The 12,077-nt window shown below is 40.1% G+C and overlaps 1 protein-coding gene across 1 annotated transcript in view; it reads left to right on the top strand.

Annotated features, from left to right (window-relative positions):
* The first annotated feature begins 1,504 nt into the window (after positions 1 to 1,504).
* wipf2b (WAS/WASL interacting protein family, member 2b) overlaps positions 1,505 to 12,077 on the top strand; it is a 47,455-nt gene continuing 36,882 nt past the window's right edge. The window contains exon 1 of the mRNA XM_043674868.2: positions 1,505 to 1,718. The gene's annotated coding sequence lies outside the window, so the exon portion shown is untranslated. The remainder of the gene's footprint in view (positions 1,719 to 12,077) is intronic.

Raw genomic sequence — 12,077 nt, 5'->3', positions numbered from 1 at the left:
TCTCTGTGTCTGTGTGGGTTTCCTCCAGGTGCTCTGGTTTCCTCCCACAATCCAAAGATGTGCAGGTTAGGTGAATTGGCTATGCTCAATTGTCCATAGTGTTGAGAGATGTGTAGGTTAGTTGCATTAGTCAGGGGGAAATGTAGAGTAGAGGGATGGGTCTGGGTGGGTTACTCTTCAGAGGATCAGTATGGAGTTGTTGGGCCCCACATTGTAGGGGTTTTATGATTCTAAATTCATCTACTTTTTTCTGAAACAAATTCCCCTGAAGTCCACTGTACGGGTTGAAGTTGTGTTGAAGCACTTCAGGAGGTGGGTGAGTGAGGTTATGCTGTCATTTACTCTTTGTCATTTTCATTTCAAACAAGGGAACAAAATGATTTGCAAAAAGTGCAAGGCTGATATGAGGAAAACATTTTTCAGTGAGTTCAAGTATGGAATGCACTGTCTGGAAGTGTCAGGGATAAAGGCTCAATTGGGACATTCAAAGAGGAAGGCCATTGCATGATTTAGTGGGATAAGAATGATGTGCAAGTGTATGGGGGTCAGTGGGGCAGAAAAACTGACAGCGATTAATGATACTCGTTTGCAGAGCTGGCGCAGGCTGGCATGATGGACTAAAACAAAAAAAATGTTGGAACAACTCAGCAGGTCTGGTAGCATCTGCTGGAGAGAAACACAGAGTTAACATTTCTAGTCTGGTGACCCTTGTTCAGAACCAAAACCAGAAATTGCTGGAAAATCGTAGCAGGTTTGGCAGCATCTGTGGAGAGAAATCAGATTTAACATTTTGAGTCCAGTGACCTTTCTTCAGGACTGTCCAGCTGCCCAGTTATAGGAAAGATATTGTTAAACCGGAGAGGGTTCAGAAGAGATTTACCAGGATGCTGCCAAGTGAGAAAGTTTGATTAAGAAAGGAATGCACTGGAGCTTAGGAGGTTGAGAGATGACCTCATTGAAGTTTATAAAATAATGAGGAGTACATACTTAATGGTTGTTGTCTTTTCCCCAGGATGGGGGATTTCCAGACTAGGGGGCACATTTTTAAGGTGAGAGGAGCGTGTTTTAAAAAAGCCATGAGGGACAAATTTTTTACACAAAGGGTGGTTTGCGTGTGGAGTGAACTTCCTGAGGAAGCGGATGGGTACAACAATAGGAAGGGTTTAGCGGGATAAGTACTGGCAAATGGGACTAGATTAATTTAGGATATCTGGTCGGCACGGACGAGTTGCACCGAAGGGTCTGTTTCCATACTCTACATCTCCAACGGCCGGCCTCCTTCGGGCGGCCTGCGATTCCACCTCCGAGGTTTTAGAGGGCGCTGTCGCGCTCAGCGCCGACACGGGCGGGGGCCGGGCTTTCGGTTTCGCGCGAGCGGGCACGTCATGCGTGACTAACGCTCGCTCTACGTGCGCGATCACGTCGATGCCGTTCCCCCGTCTCTCATTTCCCCCTCCCCCTTGGCCGCCATTTTGTGGGACGCTGGTGTGTGTGAGTGAGTGAGTGAGAGAGAGAGAGAGAGAGAGAGAAAATTTCCGGGTTTGTTGATGAGGAAAAAGTTGGCAGCGGCTTCAGCAACCGAGGAGTTTGGGGAGAGGAGACGGGCCGGGGAGTGGCGGGCACCGATCGGAAAGCACAATTAACTCCCCCACCCGCCACGTCCCTCACAAGCCCCGAACCGACACCGGGGTATGTGACCGGCTCGGGGGAAGGGAAAGGTAAGGCAAACCGGGAGAGAATGGGGGGGGGGGGGGGGGAAGCATGAAACACAGCCCCCGGACCCGGGGCCTAGTACTGGATCCCTGAAAGCCGCGTTCCAGCATGGACATTTATTTTTAAAGAAAAGGAGGCAGCTAGGGTTGAGAGAATAACAAAATTCTGAATCCAGGTGGGTGGAATTCGGAGGGATTTATCTGTTTTATTGGTTACCTGGGGATGGGGCCTCAAGGCCGAGGAGGGCAGTGGCCTTGGGTTTGGGGTCACTGAGACGCACACAGAGTGCCCCAGGGGGTGGGGTAGAAGGGAGGCAGGCTGGAGAAGACCCTCCTCATTGGGGGGGGGGGGGGGGGGGAGTGGATTGGAGGGGAATCAGTCCAGAAGATTGTGTGAGGGTGGGATAGGCAGATGATGAAAATCTGGGGGGAAGGTTAGCGCTGCCGGGATTTGTTTCATTTTGGTGGGCACCTGATTTCTGGGATCTCTGCTCCTCCCAATGTGGCTGAAAGGGCAGTGCAGGGTGAAGGCGAGGGAGTCACCAACGGGGCCTCGATTCACCAAGCCTACACTGTACCAACCAGTCCCACTCGTTTTGGGGGTGGACGTGCTGTTTTCTCTCTCACTTAGGTCTGCCGGACTTGTTTGCGATTGGTTTGACACGTTGATCGTTTTTACTCTTCTAATTCGGTGGGAGTTATTCAGATTAGGATGTAGGATCCCTCGTAAAATCCAGTGCATTTTGCTGAAGACTCTTTGGCTTCATGGCAATCTTGACTTTGAAATTATCAGATGGTGTTACTGAGGCCTTGCAATTGCAATATCTTCGCCATCAGGTTTATTTTCCCCTGCTGCTGCGTATTACTGAGAAAACTGTATGTTTGACACTCCCATATGGTATACACCTGTATGGTTTGTTTTGAAATCTGGGAATAAACACAGCAATGTCATTGTTAGTTTTCTTTCTTTGGAGATGTTAAAAGTCTCCTAAATGTGAACTTCAGAAGTTCAAACTGTTTGTTTGACCTTGACAGGAGTCTAAATTATTGGAGTGAAATTTAGTTTATAAGCTATCAGGTTTTGCAGAGAATGGAAAGACCTCTTTAATAGTTTTGTAGGTATGGATATATTAAACAATCCTGTAAGGTTCAGGTATTATAATTACATGGAAAATCAAGGAAAGGGCAAAGCAGAATTGTGCTCTCATACATCTTCGATGAAACCTTTTCATTTAGCAGCTATCCAACTTGTAAACAAAAAACCCACATGCATCTGGTGAATTACATATGACAACAATTAAACTAGCTGTGTCTTGAAAATCGTAAGGAACAGATTCCAGTCTAGTGTATTGCACCATTCCTATATCAATAGCCTAGGTGATCAAATGATCAATGGATTAATGTCAGAGAGATCTACAACTCAGAAAAAACCCCTTTGGTCATTAAGTTTGTGCCAGTCAAAAAACATGTACATCACTAGTCTAACGCCATTTCCCAAGTAAGTAAAAATAATGAATGTACTCTGAATAAAAGTTTTATTTGATGATAGACTGAATTGATAAGTAAAAAGCAAAAATATTTCTAGTATGGTTATCAGAAGAAAGCAAACAGTTAAAATTTGTTTTATTGAAAATGAGCAATAACATAACAGTAAGGCAAAGGTTAAAATTGGGAAGAGTAGCAATCTAAACAGATAAATTAATCAAGGTAGCAACTATTTACCCAGTGTAAAGTTCTGAATTTGTGAGATCTCTAAGTTGCAGGTTTATTTGCGGCTGAAAAGGATAACTCTGAATCTATTGTGACAGGTCTGCCATTCCAAGTTCCATTAATGTGTCGAGCTGGGTAGACAGTTGTTGATGTGCCCTGAAAGTTTATGTATCTGTCTGGCTCAGGCATCTTAACTAGCAATAGAATAGAGTTTGTCAATTGGAAATGACTTGCTTTCAACCATTCAAAGAATTCTCTGTATTCTTGAGGTTTAAGAGATTCTGTTTCCATTGCCACTAGCCTTAACTCTCAGATGGTTAGAAACTAGACATTGGAAAACTATGAAACTCTGATTTCAGCACTTGCAGGCAGACAGCAGATAATAAGGATAACTCATGAGCACCATGGTCATTAGCACAACTTGCTATAATGTATGTGTGCGTTGTTTTTATTTTATTACACATAATGCAGCAGCATGGCTATTCCTGCTGGATCTTTGCAAGTGACTGCTAGCCTTTCTGCAATATTTTCATTAGGAAATGTATCCTCCATCAATGCTCATAACCAGTCTCCAGGGCTGCCTTCCATCAATTGTGATATCAAGCCTGAGTATCCTCATTTTAGCACTGGTGTCACATATTTTGTACGTTTGCGTGAGTCTGATGAAAAGGTACTTGCATAACAGTTTGTACAGAATCAAGATATCTTGATCTCAATACCCAAACCCAGCGTTGCACATCAGGGTTATCGTCATCAACTGTTTTATCCAAGTTATCTTGTAAAGGGCTTGCAGAGACACATGTCTAAGGTGATTATGACCCTTGCATTTTTCCACTATTTTGTTCTTTCTGCCATGAACAAAGCTCAACTCCAAACCTAAGCCTACTTTCTGTTTGTTAATTTTCTCAAGAGGCATACGACTGAAATATGTATACCAAGATACCAGACATGATGTGTTGAACTTGCTGGGATTCCATTAAAAATATTATAATTAGGTTAGGAATAGGAAATTCAACTAGGTTTCCTCCCCCTGATAGATATCTGATTAGTTCTCTTTGTTGGACAGTGCATGTATGGTAGTTGGATGAAATGGCCCAAGAAATTACTGTCTTGACTCAAGTATGAAAAATGGGTGATGAGATGAAGTACCCATTGGGTAAGCAACCTCATTCGGAAGAGGAGGAGAGAAACTAAACTCGTGACTGGAAATTATCAAGTACAGTAAATATGACTAAATTAGAGGCACTGTATAAAATAAGGATTGAAGACTGGAGGAAATTAACTAATAAAAGTTAGGGTGTAGCTTCAGAAAGAACAGGAAATGATTTCCAACATCACATTGAACTCAATGTGGAGACAAAGGGGGATCAGAAGTATGATTGCGTTACATTGCCATAAAAACTAACCTGTCAAAACAGTGTACATACATTATTATTTGAATATTGAGAGCAATCTGGGAGTGCACTGTTAATTCACTCCCTTGTTTTTACAGCATGTGCTAGTCTGCAATGACTTTGGCACTGCAGTGCTCATACATGCACAATTATTTAAAGTTTGGACACTAGTGCTGTATGAATCCAGTATAAAAACTGGCGGACATTGGGCAAACAGTACTAATACATGTCATGTATCAATACTATTGGCACCAACTTTGTGGTCCAATAAATGCTCGAGAAGCTTGAAAAGTATACTGAAGCATCTTTGTGCAAAATGAGGTAAAGATTGAAAAAAAATTATCTGGTTTTCTCTACTGAAGATACTGACATGTTCTGGTGTATGATTACATAGGTCAGCTAATACAAGTGTAAATGATGGAAGGTTATGTTAACGTAGGGAGCTTCTCAGCTGAGCCTGATCTTGTTCTTCCTCAACATTCATATGTGCAGTTTCAGCTTATTTTATTTTCACCTCCCTAGCCTAGGGGGCTGAGTGCAATGACCATACCTGTCAGTACTCCAACGAAGGTGAGCTAATTCAGACTGGGAATCGCTACTAGAATTTGCAAGTTTGTGCACTGCCTTTCTACCAGTAGCACATTAGGGAAGCATTAGCTTCAAGTCAGATCAGTTTTTCTTCACTCTACAGCTTGGGGAAGCTGAATAAAAATAAGCAACAGCTTTGAGAATGTTTGGTGAGATCTCTGTTGAATTCTAGAGGTAGCCATGCAAAACATTTAAGATCACTAACCCTGCCTTTTTGCAATTGCAAGGTGACAGTTTTGTATTCCAGATGAGCGTATGGAGCTGTGGAGCCCTTTGCTTATATTAAAACTGAACCCAGTGAAAGTGAGGCTGGAGGGAGAAGAATAGCTTTAGGTTGCTGATGTCTGAGAAAACGCAGTCTCAATACAGAAACTATGTTCATCTTGCATTAATACCTAACTCACTGACAGCATGTTTAGGTCAAATTGGATTTCAGTCACATGATTTTGTTAAGGATTACTTTACTTAGCTTTCCTGGTTGAAGTTTATTTAATGTACTTAACGACCACAGTTTGTAAACACAAACTTCAACTAGTTACCAGCATTGTAAATGTGAACTGAGAAAACTGATCGTTAATGGACCAGAGTGAGCCAATTGGTGTGCTTTACATCATATGTTAAAAATCTCACAACACCAGGTTATAGTCCAACTGGTTTATTTGGAAGCACTAGCTTTCGAGGCGCTGCCTCTTAAATGGTGGTTGTGCAGCAGGACAAGAAGAGACAGAATTTATAGCAAAAGGGTTAGAGTGTCATGAAGTTGTAATGATACATTAAACAAACTTAGATTGTATTGCGTCTTTTAGGATGGGATATGCTGGTTTAGGCTCTTTAATATGTAAATTCGAAAACTCCTTTTAAGTTACATTCTCAGCCATCTTGAGAATGAAACTTAAAAGGAGTTTTTGAATTTAGATGTTAAAGAGCCTAAACCAGCATATCACATCCTAAAAGATGCAAGACTTAATTTAAGTTTGTTTGATGTATCATTACAACTCGATGGCATTGTAACCCTTTTGCTATAAATTCTATGTCTTCTGGTCCTGCCCCACAACCACCTGATGAAGAAGCAGCGTCTCGAAAGCTAGTGTTTCCATACAAACCTGTTGGACTGTAACCTGGTGTTGTGAGATTTTTAACTTTGTCCACGCCAGTCCAACGCTGGCACCTCCAAATCATGACTACATCATATGAATTATTAAATTTAAAGGAAGTAATATTGGCAATGTACTATTTAGTCTCATGACCATTAGTACTACTGGTGCTCCTTAGACTTTATTTGACTTAGCTGAATGCAAGACTACATTAGTAATATTTCAGGCAATGGATGAGTTAAAAGTACTTCAATTCAAGTGCAGAGGTCTTGAGTGCTATGCACAAGGAGATTGATGCTGTTCGCAGTATCCTGTATACACTCAGGGAACTAGCTACAATTTAATTGAAGTTCAGTGGTAAGTGTGTTGTGGAACTGAGACATATTAATTCTCCAGGTTTGATTCCTGGCTTATGTTATTCTAGCTACTTTCACATGGGCTGGTGGAAGTACTGTAGAAGACCTCAGTACCTTTAGGCTGAGATTGCAGGTTTAATTTTGTTTTTATGCACTCTCCAGCAGTTATTCTACTATTTAATACTTATTAAATACGTAGTTGTGTGGAACAGGCTTTTGGTTTGTAAACATTTTGACTGTTGTGTTGATAAAATGTTTATTACACGATCATATAGTGTGTTAACAGTTATTGTAATGGAAATTCTAAGAAGATTGGTTTGTTACTGAGTTCCTGTTAACACTCAATGCCACAAATTGGTGACTGGTAAAAGCTCAATTCAGTAACCAAACCGAGATACATCAAGTGGATGTTTAGGAACCTCTGAAAGTGAAAATTAGAGGTTCGAATTGTACTTGGCACATTGAATCGTCATGTGCACTTCCCTTGAGGCTGCAAAATTGACAGGGCAGGTGAGTGAAGAGCCACAAAACTGAGTGGCTTTTCTTTCTCTCCACTTGTGTCAAATTGTCAGAACTTAATCACATCACTCTTGTGTATAGTATTAATTTGCAACGTTCTTCATATTTGATTATTCTAGCACTCCTTGCGAAGCTTTTACGCTCCATAAACCTGAGGTCTTTCAAAACTGTTCTGTCTGTCTCCCAGCTTGCACCAGATTCTGTTCATCCATCACCCCTGTGTTCATTACCCAAAGCTGACTCCCAATTAAACATACTACCACTTATTCTTTGGCCGAAGGGGGTTCTCGTGATACAGTGGTGGTGTTCCTGCCTCTGGGCCAGAATGCCCAGTTTCATGTCCCAACTCACGATGGGATGGCTGCAGAGACATGTCCAAACAAGTCGATTAAAATTTTTTTTTATTATTTGGCCCTGCTTGTTAAAAATGGTTATGCAGACACAGTATTAAGATATAATTTGGTGTCCTTATAACCATGTCATAATGTGCATCTCTCCTTTCAAGGAAGGGAAGAATTCAGAATAATTCTTTTTAACTTTAATTTTGAAAAAATATGACTGCAAAGCAGAATGTTTATGGGAGTGCAGTTATCATGTGAAACGTGAAAGGGTTTTGAAAAGATTTACAAGGATGTCATTAGGGTTGGCGGATTTGAGCTATAGGGAGAGGCTGAACAGGCTGGGGCTGTTTTCCCTGGAGCGTCGGAGGCTGAGGGGTGACCTTACAGAGGTTTACAAAGGGGCATGGAAATGGTAAATAGGCAAAGTCTTTTCCTGGGGTTGGGCGTCCAGAACCAGAGGGCACAGATTTAGGGTGAGAGGGGAAAGATATAAAAGAGACCTAAAGGACAACCTTTTCAGACAGAGGGCGGTACGCGTATGGAATGAGCAGCCAGAGGAAGTGGTGAAGGCTGGTACAATTGCAACATTTAAGAGGCATTTGGATGGTTATATGAATAGGAAGAGTTTGGAAAGATATAGGCCAGGTGCTGGCAGGTGGGACTAGATTGGGTTGGGATATCTGGTCAGCATGGACGGGTTGGACGGAAGGGTCTGTTTCCATGCTGTACATCTCTATGACTTATTCTGCCTTGTTTGTTGTTAGCTGAGGACATTTAATGTGGTTTTCTGAATCATTAGTTTCCAAATGGATAATGACTACATGGTTGCATTTAAGGTTTTTGTAAGTTGCAAGCCTACACAGCCCAGAAAGTTGTGATCCTTTACATTTCCCATTGCGCATTTAGATATATGTGCCTGTCTGTAAGTTATTTGCCATTATAACATTTTCAGAATATGTCTAGTTCTATTGGTTATATTTATATTGGTCTTGTAATAGATCGATGGCCGTATTTTGTAAGTTCATCCAACATATTAAAATTCTTGCTCTCGTCAACAGCATTCTTGTTTTCAGTAAAGGTGGGATCTGAAGTAAAAATCAGAGACAATGTGAAAAAGGCGCTACAAATTTAAACGGCAAGCTCAGTTATACTTGCAAGTTAAAGTTCTGTGAAAAGCAAGGGACCAAGAATAAAGCTTGAAACATTCCAGATCAAAGATTGCACTTTGTTATGCTTGTATCTAGCAATTCATTATTTGTAATCTTTAATAAATCTCCCTTGCCTTATTGACTTGTTCTTTAAAAAAATAGAATAAATTGAACACACAGGAACCAATTAGATACAAATTATACATAAAATATATACTCAGTAAGGGGAGGTGATGGCTTAGTGGTATTATTGCTAAACTGTCAATCCAGAGATCTAGATAATGTTCTGGGGACTTAGTTTCAAATCCCGCCATGGAAGATGATGGGATTTAAATTCAGGTTTAAAAAAAAGTCTGGAATTAAGAGTCTAATCATGACCATGAATCCATTGTCGGAAAAAATCCATCTGGTTCGCTGATGTCCTTTATGCAAGGAAACTGCCATCCTTAGCTGACCTGGCTTGCATGTGATTCCAGACCTACAACAATATGGCTGACTCATAACTCCCCTCCAGGCAATTAGGGGCAATTGCCGAGCCAGCAATGCTCTTGTCCTGGGAAATTTTTTTTAAAAATTATCAGAATGGGATGAAAATTAAATATATGTATTTAACTGATTCTTGAAATATATGATTCACTTACTATGAACGCATTCAGCATTTATATTTCAAATGAGAATGCTTTCTATTCCTTACTTTTCTGTCTTAGGTTTGGGTCCACGAGTAATGGATACTCAGTGTGTTGTATTGCAGTAATATCAAACTATTGATGCATTGATAAAGGACAAACCAGGCAGTTAAGTGATAAAGTGTCTTTATCACATGCTATTATTTTAGAATATGCTCAGCGTGTATGTTTTGGGTAACATAGACTCACTGGGGTTTGTCTTTACCCAGTTTTCTTTCCTTAACTCCAAGATCATCATTCATGCTGGCTACAGTTGACTGTATGACATATACTGTGACAGCAGGGTCCTGTTTAGTTGCTGTTTGTTTTAATTAGTTGCAGAAATGTATGGAATGATCCTTAACTTTGTATTCATAATACAGGAATAGAACTTTTTACCTTGGTTCTTCCTCTCTCAAACTCATGCAACCACACACATCAAGTTGTTTCTTGATCTCAAGGATCATTTTTATACTAGTAGGATTTTAAATTAAGCTAAACTGACCAGTTTAAGTGAAAATGAATGGATCGACAATTTGAGATCATTAATCCTCTCGAATTTGAATGTGTTTTAGGACTACAAAAGCACGGGTAGTGGGATTAGCAAATTCTGTAATACTCCTTTGAACAATGGAGTGTGAAACGTGTATTGTTCCATTGTAGTTTATACCAACTTGCATAGACGTGAGTGATAGAAATTCTGAACATTTCCTTAATAGTTTTCATGTAGTTGCCATGACTTGATGAGCAAAGGCACCACTTGATATGTTAAGCTCATATGAAAGGTTTTCCCAAATTTTATTCGTTTGACTTGTACAATAGAAAATAGGGACAGTATTTGCTCAATTCAGTAGTTGTGAAACTGTAAACATGAATAAACATTGCATTGTATATATGTACTTTGTAATGTTCACCAAGCACACTTTCTAATAAGAAATCAATTATTAGTCATTGAGACACTGAAGTCTTGTTGCAAAACTTCATGATCATCTGCAATAGCATCTACTTCACCTATTTTAAGTGTGTGGTAAAAACTGCTACTTAGGCATGATGGTTTCCTGGCATTTGTCTTTATGCTGATGTGCAGATTTGAGATAGGATAGAGTGTAATCATTTTACAATCCTATTCTAAAATAAAAATGACAGCCTGCTGTAGTTTGTTGCCGATTGATTGCAGGTCATAGGAGAGTAGCACTAAAGCTGACCAAATGCCCAAGCAAAGTAATTTCACTATTATGTGCAGTCAGGTGTGGAATTCATTAAATTTTTCAAACACACAGTTTTGGGATGGCAAATTGTAGTTTCTTGGCAGTGACTCCCAATCTGTTACGTGATGAATTTAAATCATGTTATTATTAGGTTCTGTAGAATGGAGACTAAGCTATTCTGGGGTGATCAACAGTGGAATGATAGTGTTGAGTGGCTCTGCGAGAGTTCATGGTGATCATTTAACCAAAAAGACTCTGCAGTGTTGATGTGCAGTACAGATGGTTCAAAGCTTTCTAGCAAAAAGTTGTGAATGCATAAAGCATATCAGATGCTGCACTACTCTTTCCTGTACATTAACTTGGTGAACCAAAACTGAAAATTGGTGCAGAAATCCAGAAGTAGACACACCATTTTGAAATCCTGATTTGAAGAATTGCACTATATCTGTATATTCGTTCCTCTGAAGATCAATTTCATTTAAAATGGTAACCAAATGTGAACCAAGAAAAGCCCAGCTATTACAAGACTGAGCGTTGATCTGTTGTCTCTGAAATGGTGGTTAGATGTGTGATATTTTCCAAGGCTGCGAGAAAAGATTTATTGTGCCTTAACATCTGGCTCCTGTCTGCTCTGTTATCACTTTATTATGCCCACTTGTAATTTGTTATTTTGTTTAGGATAAATAGGGACTAGAATGTGGAATCAGAGACGAAGACTAAACCGTCAGACTGCAGAAGTTATGCAAGAGCAGTTATGAAGAAAATCCTGTAATTGTAAAGCATGAAATAATTTGCAATACAAATCATGATTGTATAGGTATTAGATGTTATGAAATAACGTGCGACAGTTGTACAGGATCTCTAGGAGCGGGAGTGAGACTGACCAAACTCATCTTACAAAAAAGCTTTTATCCATTATCAGGAGAACTTCAGCATTGTCAGTGTAGGCTGGATTTGACTGCAGGTCCCAAAAGTGAAAGGCATTTCATAAGTCACTGAACCACATAGTCCTCTGAAGTGATGTTCATTCACAATAAGAAATCCACATGGCATCTCTGACTTCTTTTGGATGCAGGAAGAATTTGTCAACTTAAAAATGTAAAACTTGGTGATTCTTTCGTACTACAGTGGTGTTATCATATTTGGCAAATGGTATTTTATCTGGGTATAAAACGGAAGTTCCTGGTTATTACGTGTGACATTGAATTTATCAGAAGTTTTGCTTACCTAATCATTTCCAAGATAATGTGTGAACAACTTGGGAAATGGTTGCTTTGACTCAACAGCTGAATTACTGTTAAAGTTCAAGTGCCACTCCTCTCTGTTTGGGATAATACATTTC

Source organism: Chiloscyllium plagiosum, unplaced genomic scaffold (assembly GCF_037043375.1).
Source record: "Chiloscyllium plagiosum isolate Xiang-an unplaced genomic scaffold, Cpla_swu_hap1 HiC_scaffold_32, whole genome shotgun sequence".
In the NCBI taxonomy this organism is placed as follows: Eukaryota; Metazoa; Chordata; class Chondrichthyes; order Orectolobiformes; family Hemiscylliidae; genus Chiloscyllium; species Chiloscyllium plagiosum.
The sequence above is the reverse complement of the archived record's forward strand: the minus strand, read 5'-3'. Positions and strand labels throughout refer to the sequence as shown.